The sequence below is a fragment of the Berghia stephanieae genome, chromosome 9, assembly GCF_034508935.2.
Source record: "Berghia stephanieae isolate SIO BIC M18660-M18661 chromosome 9, UCSD_Bste_1.3, whole genome shotgun sequence".
Lineage (NCBI taxonomy): Eukaryota > Metazoa > Mollusca > Gastropoda > Nudibranchia > Aeolidiidae > Berghia > Berghia stephanieae.
Window position 1 is genome coordinate 45,927,835 of NC_088368.1, and position 16,878 is coordinate 45,944,712.

General features: G+C 39.7%; 1 pseudogene across 1 annotated transcript in view; it reads left to right on the top strand.

The window, feature by feature from the left end:
* The first annotated feature begins 15,055 nt into the window (after nt 1–15,055).
* LOC144980330 (uncharacterized) overlaps nt 15,056–16,878 on the top strand; it is a 35,755-nt pseudogene continuing 33,932 nt past the window's right edge. Inside the window, exon 1 of the transcript XR_013646863.1 lies at nt 15,056–15,175. The product of XR_013646863.1 is annotated as an uncharacterized LOC144980330 (transcript). The remainder of the gene's footprint in view (nt 15,176–16,878) is intronic.

Genomic DNA, 16,878 nt, shown 5'->3' on the forward strand with positions numbered 1-16,878 from the left:
TAACCAATTGGATTCAATAGTCTGAAATCGGTACTTTCTATTCTATATGCTGGTTAGAACTTTTTCACATGCCATGTGATCAGAATGTATAAAAGTGAAAACATGATCATATTTATAATGTTTTTCTCCTATGGATACACTTTTATTTTTATGCTCGTCGGAGAAATATTTCATAAGGGCGTCCGCCATTGTTCCGATAGTTTAGAGCCAGTTACTAAGTTACCATGCGTCATTACGAGGGAAGTGACGTCATGACTGTTGAAGTCTGTTATGGACTACTCATAATAAAATGGATGGATAGAATAAAAAATGAAGAAGTATGGAAAAGAACACAGCAGAAACCAGTGGGAGAGGAAATAGGAAGAAGACGATGGAGGTGGATTGGACACACGCTTAGAAAGAATGACTCCACTATAACAAAGAAAGTATTGGACTGGAACCCTCAGGGCAGAAGATCAAGGGGAAGGCCACGAGGAACATGGAGAAGACTTAAAGAAGCTGATATACAGAGAAGTGGTAAGACCTGGAATGAGATTAAAAAGATAGCTCGGGACAGAGGATGGAAACTGTTTGTCTGTGGCCTATACCCTGACCCAGGGTGAAAAAGGCAATGATGATAGTGATAGAGGGATGGAAACTGTTTGTCTGTGGCCTATACCCTGACCCAGGGTGAAAAAGGCAATGTTGAGAGAGGGATGGAAACTGTTTGTCTGTGGCCTTTACCCTGACCTAGGGTGAAAAGGGCAATGATGATGATGATGATGATGATGATGATGATGATGATGATGATGATGATGATGATGATGATGATGATGATGATGGTGGACTTTGGGTTTTTTTGCATTGGAGGAAATCGTGATCATTATTTACCATGAAACATTGAAATTATACCCAAGTTCCATGTCTGTGGCTATGGTGGTCTAGTGGTATGACACTCGCTTTCGGATCGGAAGGTCTTGGGTTCGAGTCTCGCTCGGCGCATAGTTGAGTCCTTGGAACAGACTTTTTACTCATTCTCTCATTCATCGTACTCATGTGTAAAAGTGGCTTTTTGTCAATGTGTGACATGCGGCGTACAATGAAAAAATAAATCCAACACGAAGCCCCCCCGCAAAAAAACAAAACAAAACAAAAACAAAACAAAACAAACAAACACGCATTTAAAATTTTAGCCAGGAAAACTCGTCTCCAAATATCGACCGATTAAAGTGACCCTCTCATCTTGGCAAAAAGGCTTAAACCTGGGACTTCGCGAAGTCTCAATTTTGAGAAAGTTTTTGCTTAAATTTAAATGAGGGTCAGTTTAATCGATCGATGTATGAAGGACGAGTTTTCTGGCCAAAATTCTAAATCCGTGTTATTTTCAGACTACAACAGTATAGTATAGATAGAACGAAGCTGACGTCACTCAGGTCTTTGTTGTTGTTTTGTTGGGTTTTTTTTTGCCATCCACGATTATGAGTAATTCTCACTAAACTGTATTATTCAAACTATAAACGTTCATGTATGGTGACACGTAGTTTTGTGTGTTGGTCCGTTAGACTTCCGGATGGCAATGTTGTGAGCTTCTCAGCCAAGCGCATACTATCTATAAAAAAATACCACCTTCTTGAAATACCCGGATGTTTTTACGATGAATGAATGAATGAATGAATGAATGAAGCTGTGGGAGATTTTCTTCAATGGAGATTAGAATAAATGAGGTCAGGTCTGGTGAAGGGTGACCTAGTTATGACATCACAAAACTTAAATGACTCCCACTTTTCTCACGAAACAACTTGACACCCTCGCCTCTATCAGTGACACCTGGGAATTTCTAAAAGAGCCTCTTTGTTTCTACTTTCGATTTATTTGTTTTGGTTTGTTGGGGTTTGTCTCCCCTTCCCACATTAAAACCGATTTATAAATTCTTTGGCTGCAATGTCGGAACACATTTTTCAAAATTTTGAACAGACAATTATTATTACCTCAAATATTGATCGATATGATGGCATTTGTCAAAAATATGACGATTCTGACACTTGGAATGATGAAACCTGAGATTTCGCAGAAAAAAAGACTAGATTTTATATAGCGCAATATCCACTAAACGTGCTCAAAGCGCTTTACAAAGGATCCCTGATCAACAGCAACAGGTAAATTGTAGAACGAGACATTAAGCCTGTGAGACGATATTACATTTTTTTCGACAGAGATAATGCTGTTGACGGCCAAGTACTCATTTTAACCTTAGTATGGTGAGAGAATGTGAGAAAAGAGCCTTTTCCAAGGACTCAACTATGCGCCGAACGAGGCTGCTCGAATCCAGGACCTTCTGATCCGAAATCGAGTGTCATACCACAATAACCATATAGCCACACAATGGCAGATGAAACCTGAGACTTCGAACATCCCAGATGTTACCAACTTTTCTATTCCGTCTCTTCTCCACACATGTCTCAGAAACCGTAACTGCCTCTTTCTGATGGTATCGATCAATATTCTTCTTTTCTCACCTTCTCCAACACTTCCTCGTTCGTACACCTGTCTGTTCATGTTATCCTCAACATTCTTCTATACACCCAAATCTCAAATGCCTTTAACCTCCTCGTACATTCTTTGTCAAGCATCCACGTTTCACAACCGTACAAAAGAGTACTTATAACATATGTTTCTACTACTTTCATTCTGGTCTTCAACACCAGGTTGTTGTTTGACACAACTGGTCGCATTTTATAGAACACGTTTTTTGCTATTGCTATTCTTTGTTTTATATTCTCTATGTCACGTGCGTCATGGGTAATGATAGTGCCTAAATATTTAAATTTCTTTACTTGTTTGATGGTCTCTCCTTTGCTTGACAAATAGAAGATCGTGTTGTTGTCATTCTTTGAGACCACCATGCATTCGGTTTTCTTAACATTTAGTTCCAGGCCCATCTCTTCACTTTTGCACACCAGTATGGCTAAAATTGTCTGTACGTGTTCTGGAGAGTATGCCATCAGAGTACCATCGTCTGCATATCTTATGCTAGTCATATTCTGCCCTCCAACGACGACGCCTTTCATATCTTCAATCTCTTTGAATATTAATTCGCTACATATGTTAAAAAGGTCCGGTGATAAGACGCAACCTTGTCTTACTCCCTTCTCGATGTTAAAGAACTCCGGTGTTTCATTATCAAGTTTGACACACGCTGTTTGATTCCAGTATAAGTTTTTCACAAGTCGAAGGTCTTTACTGTCTACATCGATCTTTTCTAAGATTTTGAATAGTGTTTTGTGCTGTACTGAATCAAAAGCTTTGGAATAATCAATGAAGCATAAGATAAAGTGATTTTTGTTTTACGATTGACCGTTGCATTATTGTTTTCAATGTAAAGATTGCATTTACCGTACCCTTTTCTTTAACAAAACCAAACTGCTCGTCACTTATCTCTGGAGAGATCTTACTCCTCATTCTTTTCATAAGTATTCTTAATTTAATTTTTGTGGCCTGGCTCATTATGCTGATTGTTCTGTGTTGGTCACAGTCAATAGATCCCTGTTTTTTGGGTATCGTAATGAATACCGATTGTCTTAAGACATAAGGCAATTCACCCTTTTCGTATATGACATTAACAGCTTTTGTCAGAATGTCTATTCCCAGATCGTCGAGGGCGTCAATCAATTCTATTGAGAAACTATCTTGGCCCCCCGCTTTCCCCCTTTTCATCTCTTTGCAAGCAGCTTCTATTTCTTCTCGCATAATCTGGGGACCCGTGTTCGCAGTAGAGATTTCTTTGGGTGTCTATTTTGATTCAGAAATGAAAATGTCAGCTCACATTTCTGCTCTCTGTAAATCTTTATACTTTCAATTGAAGAAAATCAGTTCGATCCGTCAGTATATTGCAATTGGAACATGTAAAACATTGGTTGTTTCCCTCATTTTTTCGAAACTAGACTATTGTAACTCGCTGCTTGTCAACTTGCCTCAGGCTTCTATTAAACAATTGCAACTACTGCAAAACAGTGCAGCAAGATTAGTTTTTGGCAAAAAAAATTTGATCATGCAACCCTTTGTTGGCCTCTCTCCACTGGTTGCCCATTGAAAAGCGCACATATTACAAAGCAGCGTGTCTTGTTTATAAGTGTTTGGCTGGTATAGCACCGGCATATCTCACAGATCACGTGGTCATGTGTAAATTTGAAAATTACACTTTAAGATCATGTAATGACCAAACGAAAATTTCGGAAAAAAGATCAAGAACAAAATTTGGTGATAGATCGTTTGCTTGTTTCGGCCCCAAGATTTGGAATGAACTACCACGTGGTCTGAGGGAGTGCAAGTCTTTACCTACTTTTAAAAGAATCTCAAGACACATTTTTACTGTATTTGTTTTTCTTGACTCTATATGAATCCTTGATTTGGCTATGAATTGTTATTGTTGTTATTATTTTATTTTTTTTATTTTTTCACTTAAAATTGATATTTATATTGTAAAGTGCCCAGAGCTTGTGTTTTACACGAGAATGAGCGCTATATAAATGTGTATTATTATTATTATTATTATTTATCCAAGCACGTCCCTCTTTTGTCATCCGCACGTTCCAAAATTTCGTTGTTGTCGATAAGTATATTACCGTTTGCGTCTTTAACGCATTTTCTTGCCACGGCTGGGCGTTTTCCACTTAGATCTTGTATTGACTGGTAGAATTGTTTGGTGTTAGATTGTTTTAGTCTTTCAATTCTGTGACATTCATGTTCAATATAATCTTCCTTTGCTCTCTTACACTCAAGTTTTATCATCTTATTAGCTTCTTTATATTCATTGCTGTTGCGTTCTAGTTTTCGTCTTTCATTCATCAGTTTCAAGATCTTGTCATCAATCCACTTTTGTTTTGGTTCGTGTTTTTTTCACAGATGGAATAGTTTCTCTTGCAGATTCTGTGATGCAGTTCGATATTTGATTCCAGTACTCATCTATGTTTATATCTGAGGTCAAGTTTTCACTTTTTTCTTTCACGCATTCTTTGTAATCGATTTTTATTTGATCGTTAATTCTCAATAGATCTAATTGCAGTCTTGGTTCCACTTTCTTTTTCTTTATTTGTTTAAGTTTTATTTTTAGCGTGGCCTTGACCGGTCGGTGGTCACTATTACAATCTGGGCTTGGAATAGTTATTGCGTTGCCTACGATATTTCTGAATCGATGTTGGGCCAGAATAAAGTCTATCAAATTTTTATAAAGGCCACCTGGGCTTATCCATGTCCACTTCTTTCTATCGTGGTTTTTAAACCATGTATTGACAATAGTAAGGTTTTCCAATCTGCAACAGTCGACAAGTCTTACCCCTCTATCGTTTTTGGTACCTAGTCCGTGGGGGTCAACGATATTTTCAACTCTCTCGTTACCAACCTTTGCATTGAAATCACCAATTATTAAACGAATTACATCAGATTTACATTGTTTTAATGCTTGTTCTATATCTGATAGAATGTCTCAATTGTGTTTTCGTCACTGTCTCATGTCGGGGCGTATATTTGAATAATATTAACATTAAACGAGTTTCCTTTCAACTTTACTAAAATAAGTCTTTCTGAGATTGCAACATGATCTAAATAGCACTTTGATGTTAATTTGTCTAAAAGAATTCCAACTCCTTTCTCATGATGTTTTCTACTGCATAATACAATACAAAATCATCTTCTTCAACTAGTCCTTCTCCTTTCCACTTCCTTTCTGAGATTCCAAGGATGTTAATCTGGGACTTTTTCATTTCTTGAATAACGTTTTCAAATTTTCCTAAATGGTTTAATGTACGTATATTCCACATGGCCAATGCAATTGTTTCATTTCGCACCAGTTTGAAACGTTCAATGTGTTCGGGACAGCTGATGTCCTGGGAAAGTGTGTTAGTGACAGTGGTTTTCCGTTGCCTTCCGTCATTGTTATTAGTAGAATTTAAATTATTGGATTTTAATTTGACTGAGTTGTTTTTGATGTTTTCTTTGGCTTCTATTTGTTTTCGTTTTTGTTTCCTTCCACCTTTATTTCCTCTTTTTGTTATTTTGCTGTATATGCCTTAAATAATTCAAAAGATCACAAAATGTTCACTATTTCTAAATTCGGTGTATTATTAATTGTGTGTCGTATTGTACGTAGGTGTTGGGGTGAATAGTTATAACAATAATTAGGTGTTGTCATTCTCTGTGTTCATCGTCGACCGTTATAGATAGAATGAGCTTGGCCAAGGAGTTCACAACGTTGCCATCCGGAAGTAGAACGGACCAACACACAAACTCTGTGTAACCATGAACTTTTATAGTCTGGTTAATACAGTTTAGTGAGAACAACTCACAAACGCGGATGGCAAAAACAATAACAAAGGCCTGAGTGCCGTCATCTTCGAACTATCTATAATAAGATTAAAATAGCTCACTGCTTTTTCCTTAAAATCGTAAAACGTAAACAAAAATGGTCTTAATAAATGATAAAATCCTTGCAAAAATTTACAAAACTTTAAAATATTGCTAAATTAATTGTTTAAAATCAACGAATTTTCGTCAAAAGCAGCACAAAGTCATACAAAGTCCTCTGAATATGAAATAAAATTCGTCCTGTATAGAAATAACACTTAAAACAGCCGTAAAATGCAATAATTTTAAGAGCTCTGTGAAAAGCAGCCTTCAAGCGCTGAACATATTACACACATAATAATAATAATAATAATAATAATAATAATAATAATAATTGTAATAATAATAATAGCAATAATAATAATAATAATAATAATAATAATAATAATAATAATAATAATAATAATAACGATAATAATAATAATAATAATAATAATAATAATAATAATAATAATAATAATAATAATAATAATAATAATAATAATAATAATAATAATAATGTGCAATGAAGGGAAACAACCCATATTATTTAAGGCGTTTTGTAATTAAAGCACGGTTGCTTGTCTTGGGCGCTTAATGTAAATTATTTTCGGTCTTTGAGAATAGGAGCGGAACTCACTATCTACATGAGAATGGGAGCGGACTCAAAGATCTGCCTGAGAATGGGAGCGGACTTACAGATTTACGTGAGAATGGGAGCGGACTCAACGTAATTTGACAGTTTTGATTATATAATCCCTATTTCATATGGTTTAAAGCTAGAGATTTCATGTCTTTTGTAATTGCCACAATATGTATATAATATTCAATAACTCGTACATTCAAAATTGTATGCAAAGTACATAAGCTGTAACTTTATAAAAATTAAAGCGTTTTGTTTTTATTCGGAAATCATTAGCCGGAACTATGCACGAGATTTAAAAAAACAAACAAACAAACGATGAACACATACATCTCTTACGTTGTCGTCCTCAACTTGTTGACGAGGTTTTCTTCTTCTTCCGGTTTATACCGCATTTTGCACATCTCAATGCATCTCGGTTCAGAGCATCATCTTCCTCCAGGCTCAGTTCGTCCATATCGTCCTTTCGCTAGCTTATCCCACCATCTAGTCTTTGGGCGACCCTTTTCTCTCTTTCCCGCTAATACTTTCCTTCCCACGTACTCCCTCTCTCAAATCTTGTTTACGAGACGTGATATTAAAAAAATCTAATTTTATGACAATGGTTTTAGAGAAGTTTTTAAAATCTATAAGTCTCAAAGAAAACGTTTTTTGATATGGTATCAATACTGGAAAAAATCTATATTCGGTAGCGGCGGGAATTCGGAACATTTTCATGTTCCTGGGGGTGTGTCTTTTTTACGAAACCCGCCGAAACCCGCCGAAACCCTGCGAAACCCGCCGAAACCCGACGAAACCCGACGAATCCCGACAAAGTTATGGGAAGTAGGTGGCTGTGGGGAGTGAACCTAGAACTCAGGGAAGTGTACACCATTGGGGAGTGAACCTGGGACTGGGTTTCGGCGGGTTTCGTAAAAAAGAACCAGTGCTTTTTTACGAAACCCGCCGAAACCCGCCGAAACCCGACAATATCCAGCAAAGTTATGGGAAGTAGACAACTGTGGGGAGTGAACCCGATACTCAGGGAAGTGTACACCAGTCGGGAGTGAACCTGAGACTAAGGTTATCGGCCGGTTTCGGCGGGTTTCGTAAAAAAGAATTAGTGCTTCATTACGAAACCCGCCGAAACCCGCCGAAACCCGACAATATCCGGCAAAATTATGGGAGTTTGGCAACAGTGGGGGGTGATCCTGGGAGTCAGGGAATTGCACACCAGTGGGGAGTTAACCTGGGACTGTGTAAAAAGGATATCAGTGGGAAATAAACCTGGGACTAAAGGGAGATGGATACCATTGAAAGTTGAAGCCGGATATGGGAGTTGAGTACCAGAGGAGAATGAACCTGACACTATAGAAGGTGGACGCCAGTGGGGAGTGAACCTGGGACTCAGGGAATTGCACACCAGTGGGGAGTTAACCTGGGACTCTGTAAAAAGGATATCAGTGGGAAATAAACCTGGGACTAAAGGGAGATGGATACCATTGAAAGTTGAAGCCGGATATGAGAGTTTTGGGACCAGAGGAGAATGAACCTGACACTATAGGAGGTGGGCGCCAGTGAGGAGTGAACCTGGGACTATGTAAACAGGATATCAGTGGGAAATAAACCTGGGACTAAAGGGAGGTGGATACCATTGGGAGTTGAAGCCGGATTTGGGAGTTGGGTACCAGAGGAGAGAGAAACCTGACACTATAGGAGGTGGGCGCCAGTGGGGAGTGAACCTGGGACTATGTAAAAAGGATATCAGTGGGAAATAAACCTGGGACTAAAGGGAGATGAATACCATTGAAAGTTGAAGCCGGATATGAGAGTTTGGTACCAGAGGAGAAGGAACCTGACACTATAGGAGGTGGGCGCCAGTGGGGAGTGAACCTGGGACTATGTAAACAGGATATCAGTGTAAAATAAACCTGGGACTAAAGGGAGATGAATACCATTGAAAGTTGAAGCCGGATATGAGAGTTTGGTACCAGAGGAGAATGAACCTGACACTATAGGAGGTGGGCGCCAGTGGGGAGTGAACCTGGGACTATGTAAACAGGATATCATTGGGAAATAAACCTGGGACTAATGAGAAAAGGATACCATTGGGACTTGAAGCCGGATTTGGGAGTTGGGTACCAGAGGAGAGAGAAACCTGACACTATAGGAGATAAACCTGGGACTAAAGGGAGATGGATACCATTGAAAGTTGAAGCTGGATATGGGAGTTGAGTACCAGAGGAGAATGAACCTGACACTATAGGAGGTGGGCGCCAGTGTGGAGTGAACCTGGGACTCAGGGAAGTGCACACCAATTTGGAGTTAACCTGGGACTGTGGGAGATGGATAATGTGGGTATCCGAGCCGAACTAAGGAGTTGGGTACCAGAGGAGAATGAACCTGACACTATAAAAGGTGGGCACCAGTGGGGAGTGAACCTGGGAGTCAGGGAATTGCACACCAGTGGGGAGTTAACCTGTGAATATCTAAAAAAGGATATCAATGGGAAATAAATCCGGCTTCAACTCCCAATGGTATCCATCTCCCTTTAGTCCCAGATTTATTTCCTACTGATATTCTTTATACATATTCCCAGGTTAACTCCCCACTGGTGTGCAATTTCCTGAGTCCCAGGTTCACTCTCCACTGGCGCCCACCTCCTATTGTGTCACGTTCATTCTCCTCTGGTACCAAACTTTCATATCCGGTTTCAACTTTCAATGGTATCCATGTCCCTTTAGTCCAAGGTTTATTTCCCACTGATATCCTGTTTACATAGTCCCAGGTTCACTCCCCATTGGCGCCCACCCCCTATAGTGTCAGGTTCATTCTCCTCTGGTGCCAAGCTATCATATCCGACTTCAACTTTCAATTGTATCCATCTCCCTTTAGTCCCAGGATTATTTCCCACTGATATCCTGTTTACATAGTCCCAGGTTCACTCCCCACTGGCGCCCACCTCCTATAGTGTCAGGTTCATTCTCCTCTGGTACCAAACTCTCATATCCGGCTTCAACTTTCAATGGTATTCATCTCCCTTTAGTCCCAGGTTTATTTCCCACTGATATCCTTTTTACATTGTCCCAGGTTCACTCCCCACTGGCGCCCACCTCCTATAGTGTCAGGTTTCTCTCTCCTCTGGTACCCAACTCCCAAATCCGGCTTCAACTCCCAATGGTATCCACCTCCCTTTAGTCCCAGGTTTATTTCCCACTGATATCCTGTTTACATAGTCCCAGGTTCACTCCTCACTGGCGCCCACCTCCTATAGTGTCAGGTTCATTCTCCTCTGGTACCAAACTCTCATATCCGGCTTCAACTTTCAATGGTATCCATCTCCCTTTAGTCCCAGATTTATTTCCTACTGATATTCTTTATACATATTCCCAGGTTAACTCCCCACTGGTGTGCAATTTCCTGAGTCCCAGGTTCACTCTCCACTGGCGCCCACCTCCTATTGTGTCAGGTTCATTCTCCTCTGGTACCAAACTTTCATATCCGGTTTCAACTTTTAATGGTATCCATGTCCCTTTAGTCCCAGGATTATTTCCCACTGATATCCTTTTTACATAGTCCCAGGTTCACTCCCCACTGGCGCCCACCTCCTATAGTGTCAGGTTTCTCTCTCCTCTGGTACCCAACTCCCAAATCCGGCTTCAACTCCCAATGGTATCCACCTCCCTTCAGTCCAAGGTTTATTTCCCACTGATATCCTGTTTACATAGTCCCAGGTTCACTCCTCACTGGCGCCCACCTCCTATAGTGTCAGGTTCATTCTCCTCTGGTACCAAACTCTCATATCCGGCTTCAACTTTCAATGGTATCCATCTCCCTTTAGTCCCAGGTTTATTTCCCACTGATATCCTTTTTACAGAGTCCAGGTTAACTCCCCACTGGTGTGAAATTCCCCGAGTCCCAGGTTCACTCCCCACTGGCGCCCACCTTCTATAGTGTCAGGTTCATTCTCCTCTGGTACTCAACTCCCATATCCGGCTTCAACTTTCAATGGTATCCATCTCCCTTTAGTCCCAGGTTTATTTCCACTGATATCCTTTTTACACAGTCCCAGGTTAACTCCCCACTGGTGTGCAATTCCCTGACTCCAAGGATCACCCCCCACTGTTGCCAAACTCCCATAACTTTGCCGGATTTTGTCGGGTTTCGGCGGGTTTCGTAATAAAGCACTAATTCTTTTTTACGAAACCCGCCGAAACCGGCCGATAACCTTAGTCTCAGGTTCACTCCCGACTGGTGTACACTTCCCTGAGTATCGGGTTCACTCCCCACAGTTGTCTACTTCCCATAACTTTGCTGGATATTGTCGGGTTTCGGCGGGTTTCGGCGGGTTTCGTAAAAAAGCACTGGTTCTTTTTTACGAAACCCGCCGAAAACCAGTCCCAGGTTCACTCCCCAATGGTGTACACTTCCCTGAGTTCTAGGTTCACTCCCCACTGCCACCTACTTCCCATAACTTTGTCGGGATTCGTCGGGTTCCGTCGGGTTCCGTCGGGTTTCGGCGGGTTTCGGCGGGTTTCGCAGGGTTTCGGCGGGTTTCGTAAAAAAGACACACCGTGTTCCTGGTACGATTGTGTTCCTGGTGGCGTTGTTCCTGGTACGGAACCTGTTCCTGGTGCGATTGTTCCGGTCGAAGAGAGTTTCGTATCAGTCATGTCCTAAGTAGTACGGCGCATAGATGACAAGGGTACGACGTTCGTACTTTGTTTGTGGTACCAACCACAGACAGACGAGAGGATCAGATTGGAGGGAGGGATGTAGGCTGGTTTGCGCTCTCTCTCTCTCTCTCTCTCTCTCTCTCTCTCTCTCTCTCTCTCTCTCTCTCTCTCTCTCTCTCTCTCTCTCTCCACACACACACATACACACACACACACACACACACACACACACACACACACACACACAGAGTAACAGTAACATGACCAGGAACTTGTTCCTGGTGGAGGTTCCTGGTACTAGTTCCTGGTTGAGCTATGTTCCTGGTGTTACTGTTCTCGATAACCAAAACCCGTGCGGCACTAATATTCGGTCAAGAAAAATTTATTCAGAGGTTGACGCAATGTTTTACAACTTTTGATAGAGGGACAGCTGAAAAAAACCCAGAAAAATACGCGCCATCAATAACAAAAATCTGACTAAATTATGATGACACAGTACAGTCAGCTGAACTCCCCCATGAAAAATATAATTTGGAATTGGAACTGTGTTTTCCGTCCACCGGAAATAAAGATATTTTAAAAGGACCAATTATCGTCTATACTTACCTTAATCGATCGTGACAACTTTGATACTGAGCCTATTATAGGCATCATCAGAAATGGACAGGCATAAATTTATAGCAATTCAACGGCTGAATAACATCATTTACAGTGTTTTATTTACTCTCAGGAAATCTTGATTGAAAGTTGTTCGAAACCGGGTGCCTGAAATAGATCTCAATTCTCGAAACCGATTTATCAAACATTGATGAGATTCTTACCTTGGCTGCGAGATAGCCATTGGCCTGGCCAATTTGGCCAAAATTGACCACATAGAAAATTATGTTTCTACAATTAATTTAAAATTAACATTTACATATACGAATTTTTAATTTTTCCTAGTCCTTTAGAATTTTTTTGTAATTATCAAAACCGATGAATTTTCCAAGGAGATCAGAGTTTCAGTATTGCTTGCCCAAGCAAGGTTCTATTTGGTCACTTTTCACATCGATCACTGGTCTCGAGTACGGCCAAAATTGACCACACAGAGAATAATGTTTCTACACTTAATTTAAAATTAACATTTGCATCTATTTTAAATTTTTCCTAGTCTTTTAGAATTTTTTTGTGATTATCAAAACCGATGAATTTTCCAAGGAGATCAGAGTATTAATATTGCTTGCCCAAGCAAGGTTCTGTTTGGTCACTTTTCACATCGATCACTGGCCTCGAGTACAGCTGTGATTCGAGGCCTTCCCCCTTCCACCCCCCCCCCCCCCGGGCAGTCTTGACTTTGTCTTCTTCCAAGATCCTTTTCTTTCAAAATCATCCCTTGTCCTTTTAATTGTAGGGCTGGTCTATTGTTCATCGTCTGTCATGTCTTCTAAAACTGTAATTTTTTTTGACTGGCATCCCATTTTTTCCTTTCTACTAGCCCTAAAATGACCTCAATGTTTTATAAGCGACATCAAACCTTTAAAAACAAAAGAGTCCTTAAAAGAATGTAGAATCATCTTCCTTGCTGCTCACGCCGATATTGTCTACACCAAAAGTGTCCCAAGCTGTAACCTTATAAATAAGAATAGGAACCAAAATAAAAAATAAAAATCGAGTACAAGGAGCTACAAAGCAGTCCTTCTCTCCCTCTCTCTCTCTCTCTCTCTCTCTCTCTCTCTCTCTCTCTCTCTCTATCTATCTCTCTCTTTCTATCTATCTATCTATCTATCTATCTATCTATCTATCTATCTATCTATCTATCTATCTATCTATTATTTATCTATACTCTATCTCCAATCTCTCCCACCCCCACCTCCCTTTTCTCTCTGACGCACCCTTAAACACATTTAAGACCCTATAACTATAAAGATGTTCTCTATTTTTCTTTTATTTATTTATTTATTTATTTATTTTTTGGTTTGTTTTTGTTTTGTTTGTTCGTTTTTCTCCGGATTCATATTGTTACGTACAAGAAATACACAAGGCAATACATTTTGACGCCTCGCTGTGTTCTAATTAAAATAATAATCTTAAAAGTGAGTAAAAGTAAATCATCTTTTTACAAAATTAAAAGTCGATCAAACTTCTCGAGTCACCAGGAATGGCGTCAACGTGTTGAACTTGAAAATTAAGAATTTTTTTTTTTGCCAAGGGAGTACACAGGCGTGCCCGAGGCCAGTGATCGATGTGAAAAGTGACCAAATAGAACTTTACGTGGGCAAACAATACTAAAACTCTGATCTCCTTGGAAAATTCATCGGTTTTGGTAATCATAAAAAGTATAACGGACTAGGAAACATTAAAAATAGATAGGATAAATGTCAATTTTAGGTTACTTATAGAAACATTATTCTCTGTGTGGTCAATTTTGGCCAAATTGGCCAGACCAATGGCTATCTGGCAACCATGGAATCGAGAATTGAGATCTATTTCAGGCTCCCGATTTCGAACAACTCTCACTCAAGACTTTCCGAGAGTAAATAAAACGCTGTAAATGATATTATTAAGCCGTCAAATTGCCATAAATGTTATGCCTATCCACTTTTGATGATGACTACCTTACAATAGGCTTAATATAAATGTCGTCATTATCGATAATTGGTCCGTTTTAAATATTTATATTTCCGGTGGACTGAATACACAGCTGTGTTTTCAGTCCACTGGTGGACTGAAAACACAGTTCCTTTGGAATTTGTTGACGATCTAGTGATATCTAGTACATTAGAACCCACAATCCAACTGGTAAACCGGAAATTAGAACTCAGTACAAGCAATGACGAGTTCGAAACTGTTACCAGTTTGACATTTCTAAACCCAATTTTTGAAAAATGTCATTATTATTTCACTTAGATTTTCTTATCGCCTTACAAAAACACATTCTAAAGCTGTAACAAAAACTGAAAGAAAAATCATAATATTCTCAACATCGTTTTTTTTTCTTAATTTGGGGAGTAAATTAAAAGAGATAAAAAACTCAAATGATTCTGTACATATACATCTATTCAATTTAATTATTTTGGAAAATATTTTAATTGTAATATTATTGCTACTATTGTTACGATTTTCCCCTTCACATTTACTGGCTATCAGATGTTGAAAGAATGAAATCGAGGTGAACTTTTGATTCGTCTGATGCAACGTATATATATATATATATATATATATATATATATATATATATATATATATATATATATATATATATATATTAGCAAGTCTGTTTCCCGAACATAGTAATGGACTTTAAAATGGTCGTAATGGACAATATTTTGCATTGATTTAAGAGTATTTTGAGTGATCAGACCGACAAAAATGTTGCATGTCGCAGTCGTAGATTGGTTTGGCATTTTGAGTTGGCTCAGACGTTTATCTGGCAATACTACGTCAACCGTTTTGTTTTGTCGTGTCCGTTAGGAAATTCGACTGCAAGTACCTACAAGCCGGTTACAAAATTCTAAGGTGATTGTAGTTGGGACTATAAGCCGTAAGTTTTATTCTCTTACTGCATCGATAGCATCACTTCTTCATTGACAAACTGATTAAAAGTCTAGATCTAAGTTAAATCAGCTAATATTCACCCTCCGGTCCAAGTCCAAGAAGAGACGCCCACGCCACCATTTTGATTTTGTGGGCATACTTACAATTACAATGTACAATTCAAACAATACAACAAACAACTGCTTGACTCTCAATCTTTAGCCTCCTTTCACTTTCAGTCTCGATTGCACCCCTCCATCCCCCCAGATCTCTCTCTCTCTCTCTCTCTCTCTCTCTCTCTCTCTCTCTCTCTCTCTCTCTCCTCTCTCTCTTTTTCTCTCTCTCACTCTTCTCTACTCAGTCTCTGGTCTCTGTGTGTAAACAAAGCAAGATGGTGGCTGGGACCTCTCTCACTTTACTAATGACAATGCCCCAATTCCAGTCAAAGTCAAAAGTAGGGGAGGCCTTCCGAAAGCTCCTACATCCCCATTATTCTTGTTTTTTATAAGGAAAAGGCTATTCGGACCCGGGTCTGAATTGCTTCCCGTGGCAATTCGGACCCGAGTCTGAATTGCCACCCGAGTCTGAATTGCTTCCCGTGGCAATTCGGACTCGAGTCTAAACTGAATAGAACTCCGTGACCAGGGTCGAGTCTGAATAACTCCATGGCTCTTCGATTCGGAATACTGCAATGCAATGCACCCGAATGATGAACTTATCACTAGTATCATTAGTGAAACTCTCAGTTACTATTCCGTTTGCAGCTATAGAAACCGTATTGGTCTTCCTGAACACACACACGCACACACTCGTGAGTATCTCTGATTCATTAAAAACAGAATAATCACACACACACACACTCCCCTCCCCCAACAATCATTTCCACAACCCAAGAGCCGGCGGCTTTTTCTCTTTGATCTCGTATCACCATGTTCTCCCCTGGGTCCAGCGCCTCGGTCGTTTGTGGGTTACCCCCCCACCAATCCCATTACCAGTTGATCATTTTCTTTCCGTATTCAACCAGTGTTTATTTTATTTAGGTACCTAGTCCAGTATTATCTAATAATATTAGTATTAGACAGTACTCTGCCCCTACCCCAGTGGCGGGGCTCTATTGCATGGCTTGCTGCCAAGAATCGCCTCTATTTTTATATATAGAAATAAAACAGCATATTTTTTTAATTAAAAAAGAATTAAGACACTGCCTTTTGTCAAAGCCCGACCTATACTGCCTTTTAAATAAAACGCACATTGCCCAAAGTCATATTGCACTTTTTCGCGGCCGCCAATGGCAAAATATATAATGTAGATATGTCATTCATGTATCTTTTGCAACACGCTCATGGCAAATCAAATAAATCTTCCAATCATTACACAAAGACACTCCTTTTTCTATGCGAGGGCAAATTGATTGTTACAATTGTAATCTCCCAAAGACCACGATTATTTAGATCTATGTTTTGTTTTTTAAGGAGCTTGCAACACATTTAGGTCATATCAGCGCCAGTAAAAATGGAGAAATTGGATAGCAAAAAGTTCTAGAATAACAATTAAAAAGGGAATAATAGATCACCGCTTTTGAAGGCAGTCACCTTCGGGAGTTCTAAAACGTGACTTGCTCGCTCACTCGCCCTCCTACCGACTGACAACTGACAACTGAGAACGAGCAGCTTCTCCCCCCCCCCCCCCCCCACCCTACGACGCTTCACT